This window comes from Pristiophorus japonicus, unplaced genomic scaffold, assembly GCF_044704955.1.
Source record: "Pristiophorus japonicus isolate sPriJap1 unplaced genomic scaffold, sPriJap1.hap1 HAP1_SCAFFOLD_2431, whole genome shotgun sequence".
Lineage (NCBI taxonomy): Eukaryota > Metazoa > Chordata > Chondrichthyes > Pristiophoridae > Pristiophorus > Pristiophorus japonicus.
The window spans coordinates 22501-27500 of NW_027252157.1; positions in this window are offsets into that span (position 1 = coordinate 22501).

Here is a 5000-nt window from a genome sequence, read left to right on the forward strand (position 1 = left end):
GTCGCACCGGAGGCCAGCGACGGCGTGCGGCCGGCTCTTTGGCCGGCGGAGGTGCAGCCGTTGGCTGGAGACCGCTTTCCGACGGCTATCTCCGCTGGTGGGCCAGCTGTGCTCGTCGGGTGCGCGGCGCGGGGAAGAGGAAGGCAAGCGGCATCGAACGCTACCACATTCCTGCGGGCCGACCCGAAGCCGAGCGCGCTGGAAGTCCGCGAAATGCAACCGGAGAAGAAAGTCTGAATGTGGCAACTGATGAACTGAAAATTGTCGGCGGCAAATGGTTAACCAAATGGGTTGAAGGTGGCAAACCATTAACCGAAAACTCTGGCAAATGGTTAACCGGCGTGTTAAGATGGTATCTTTAATAAAAGACGGAAATGACGAAGCCAACATAGCCAAACGAAGGCGGGGACGTTAGTGTGGCAGAAGGGCATGTCTTTAAGCCGTCGGGCGAATGTCCCTGCCAGTTGGAATCTTTTCGGGAAAAAGGGTGAAAAAATCGGAAAGGCCTAGCCGTCCGCCGTGGGGTGCGTTCGCTCGGGCTCGGCCAGCCGCGTCGATGGGTGCCGGAACGGTGCGGCTGCGCTCCGGGAGTGCGGAGATACGGCCTGTCAAGTTTCGTCCCGGAAGTCTGGATGGAGCAAAATCCGAAGCCGTTTGCGGGAAATTAGTTCCAGGGCTCGGCGACCGAAGTCAAATCCGTCCCGCCAACTTGACACTTGTCATTTCTGTCCTTGGGGGTTGGCGGGGTACCTGCACAGAGGTAGGAGGTGGCTGATCGAGAATTGGTGAGTTTTCCAAAGTCACGTCTCGAGCCTCCAGGTCTGCAGAGACCGACCAGGGCTGCCGCCCAACCGACTATTCACCCTTTTTGGGCGGGAATTTTTTCCATTTTTGCCCATTTTTCGGGTTTTTGGTCGGGCTTCAAAAACGGCAGCCCGAGGCCTGGCAGAGGCCGGGGCATGTCCCCGGTCGCGCCAGGCGGCACGCGCGACCCGATTAGGCCCCGAAAGGAGTCGGGAAATCGGCAGACCTGCCCGAGTTCAGCCCGGGGGAGGCGGGGGGCAGGTCGGTTCGGCTCAAATCATTAACCAAAGCCGAGACTTGGTCTCGCTGGCGCAACCGAAGTGCCAGGCTGGATAACTCATTAACCAGAAGGCGGCTGGAGGCAGGCAGGGCTGATGGCTGAGGCCGGGTGGAGGCCACCCGCGGCCGGGAAAGTCAAAAGTCCCGTTGTGTGGAAGTCTATGAGGTCAGATTCGGCCGCCTTACCGGGCCTTCGGTTGATGGTTTCCCGCTTGGGCAAGCGAGTCGGCCCGGCAAAGTGGCCACTTGCATTTTCTGGCAAGTGTCTGCGAACAACGTTAATGAGTTGAACCTCGGCAATTGTCGGAAGTCCCGATGAAGAAATGAAAATGCCCCTTTTGCGGGGATTTGGATGCTCATGGCCGGCAGCAGGTGGCCCGACGCCCCGCCAACTTGACACTTGTCATTTCTGTCCTTGGGGGTTGGCGGGGTATCTGCACAGAGGTAGGAGGTGGCAGAATCGAGACTTGGTGAGTTTTCCAAACAAACGTCTCGAGCCTCCAGGTCTGCAGAGACCGACCAGGGCTGCCGCCCAACCGACTATTCACCCTTTTTGGGCGGGAATTTATTCCCTTTTTGCCCATTTTTCGGGTTTTTGGTCGGGCTTCAAAAGCGGCTGCCCGAGGCCTGGCAGAGGCCGGGGCATGGTCCCCGATCGCGCCAGGCGGCTCGCGCGACGCGATTAGGCCCCGAAAGGAGTCGGGAAATCGGCAGACCTGCCCGAGTTCAGCCCGGGGGAGGCGGGGGGCAGGTCGGTTCGGCTCAAATCATTAACCAAAGCCGAGACTTGGTCTCGCTGGCGCAACCGAAGTGCCAGGCTGGATAACTCATTAACCAGAAGGCGGCTGGAGGCAGGCAGGGCTGATGGCTGAGGCCGGGTGGAGGCCACCCGCGGCCGGGAAAGTCAAAAGTCCCGTTGTGTGGAAGTCTATGAGGTCAGATTCGGCCGCCTTACCGGGCCTTCGGTTGATGGTTTCCCGCTTGGGCAAGCGAGTCGGCCCGGCAAAGTGGCCACTTGCATTTTCTGGCAAGTGTCTGCGAACAACGTTAATGAGTTGAACCTCGGCAATTGTCGGAAGTCCCGATGAAGAAATGAAAATGCCCCTTTTGCGGGGATTTGGATGCTCATGGCCGGCAGCAGGTGGCCCGACGCCCCGCCAACTTGACACTTGTCATTTCTGTCCTTGGGGGTTGGCGGGGTATCTGCACAGAGGTAGGAGGTGGCAGAATCGAGACTTGGTGAGTTTTCCAAACAAACGTCTCGAGCCTCCAGGTCTGCAGAGACCGACCAGGGCTGCCGCCCAACCGACTATTCACCCTTTTTGGGCGGGAATTTATTCCCTTTTTGCCCATTTTTCGGGTTTTTGGTCGGGCTTCAAAAGCGGCTGCCCGAGGCCTGGCAGAGGCCGGGGCATGGGCCCCGATCGCGCCAGGCGGCTCGCGCGACCCGATTAGGCCCCGAAAGGAGTCGGGAAATCGGCAGACCTGCCCGAGTTCAGCCCGCGGTGGCGGGGGGCAGGTCGGTTCGGCTCAAATCAATAACCAAAGCCGAGACTTGGTCTCGCTGGCGCAACCGAAGTGCCAGGCTGGATAACTCATTAACCAGAAGGCGGCTGGAGGCAGGCAGGGCTGATGGCTGAGGCCGGGTGGAGGCCACCCGCGGCCGGGAAAGTCAAAAGTCCCGTTGTGTGGAAGTCTATGAGGTCAGATTCGGCCGCCTTACCGGGCCTTCGGTTGATGGTTTCCCGCTTGGGCAAGCGAGTCGGCCCGGCAAAGTGGCCACTTGCATTTTCTGGCAAGTGTCTGCGAACAACGTTAATGAGTTGAACCTTGGAAATTGCCGGAAGTCCCGATGAAGAAATGAAAATGCCCCTTTTGCGGGGATTTGGATGCTCATGGCCGGCAGCAGGTGGCCCGACGCCCCGCCAACTTGACACTTGTCATTTCTGTCCTTGGGGGTTGGCGGGGTATCTGCACAGAGGTAGGAGGTGGCAGAATCGAGACTTGGTGAGTTTTCCAAACAAACGTCTCGAGCCTCCAGGTCTGCAGAGACCGACCAGGGCTGCCGCCCAACCGACTATTCACCCTTTTTGGGCGGGAATTTATTCCCTTTTTGCCCATTTTTCGGGTTTTTGGTCGGGCTTCAAAAGCGGCTGCCCGAGGCCTGGCAGAGGCCGGGGCATGGTCCCCGATCGCGCCAGGCGGCTCGCGCGACGCGATTAGGCCCCGAAAGGAGTCGGGAAATCGGCAGACCTGCCCGAGTTCAGCCCGGGGGAGGCGGGGGGCAGGTCGGTTCGGCTCAAATCATTAACCAAAGCCGAGACTTGGTCTCGCTGGCGCAACCGAAGTGCCAGGCTGGATAACTCATTAACCAGAAGGCGGCTGGAGGCAGGCAGGGCTGATGGCTGAGGCCGGGTGGAGGCCACCCGCGGCCGGGAAAGTCAAAAGTCCCGTTGTGTGGAAGTCTATGAGGTCAGATTCGGCCGCCTTACCGGGCCTTCGGTTGATGGTTTCCCGCTTGGGCAAGCGAGTCGGCCCGGCAAAGTGGCCACTTGCATTTTCTGGCAAGTGTCTGCGAACAACGTTAATGAGTTGAACCTCGGCAATTGTCGGAAGTCCCGATGAAGAAATGAAAATGCCCCTTTTGCGGGGATTTGGATGCTCATGGCCGGCAGCAGGTGGCCCGACGCCCCGCCAACTTGACACTTGTCATTTCTGTCCTTGGGGGTTGGCGGGGTATCTGCACAGAGGTAGGAGGTGGCAGAATCGAGACTTGGTGAGTTTTCCAAACAAACGTCTCGAGCCTCCAGGTCTGCAGAGACCGACCAGGGCTGCCGCCCAACCGACTATTCACCCTTTTTGGGCGGGAATTTATTCCCTTTTTGCCCATTTTTCGGGTTTTTGGTCGGGCTTCAAAAGCGGCTGCCCGAGGCCTGGCAGAGGCCGGGGCATGGTCCCCGATCGCGCCAGGCGGCTCGCGCGACGCGATTAGGCCCGAAAGGAGTCGGGAAATCGGCAGACCTGCCCGAGTTCAGCCCGGGGGAGGCGGGGGGCAGGTCGGTTCGGCTCAAATCATTAACCAAAGCCGAGACTTGGTCTCGCTGGCGCAACCGAAGTGCCAGGCTGGATAACTCATTAACCAGAAGGCGGCTGGAGGCAGGCAGGGCTGATGGCTGAGGCCGGGTGGAGGCCACCCGCGGCCGGGAAAGTCAAAAGTCCCGTTGTGTGGAAGTCTATGAGGTCAGATTCGGCCGCCTTACCGGGCCTTCGGTTGATGGTTTCCCGCTTGGGCAAGCGAGTCGGCCCGGCAAAGTGGCCACTTGCATTTTCTGGCAAGTGTCTGCGAACAACGTTAATGAGTTGAACCTCGGCAATTGTCGGAAGTCCCGATGAAGAAATGAAAATGCCCCTTTTGCGGGGATTTGGATGCTCATGGCCGGCAGCAGGTGGCCCGACGCCCCGCCAACTTGACACTTGTCATTTCTGTCCTTGGGGGTTGGCGGGGTATCTGCACAGAGGTAGGAGGTGGCAGAATCGAGACTTGGTGAGTTTTCCAAACAAACGTCTCGAGCCTCCAGGTCTGCAGAGACCGACCAGGGCTGCCGCCCAACCGACTATTCACCCTTTTTGGGCGGGAATTTATTCCCTTTTTGCCCATTTTTCGGGTTTTGGTCGGGCTTCAAAAGCGGCTGCCCGAGGCCTGGCAGAGGCCGGGGCATGGGCCCCGATCGCGCCAGGCGGCTCGCGCGACCCGATTAGGCCCCGAAAGGAGTCGGGAAATCGGCAGACCTGCCCGAGTTCAGCCCGCGGTGGCGGGGGGCAGGTCGGTTCGGCTCAAATCAATAACCAAAGCCGAGACTTGGTCTCGCTGGCGCAACCGAAGTGCCAGGCTGGATAACTCATTAACCAGAAGGCGG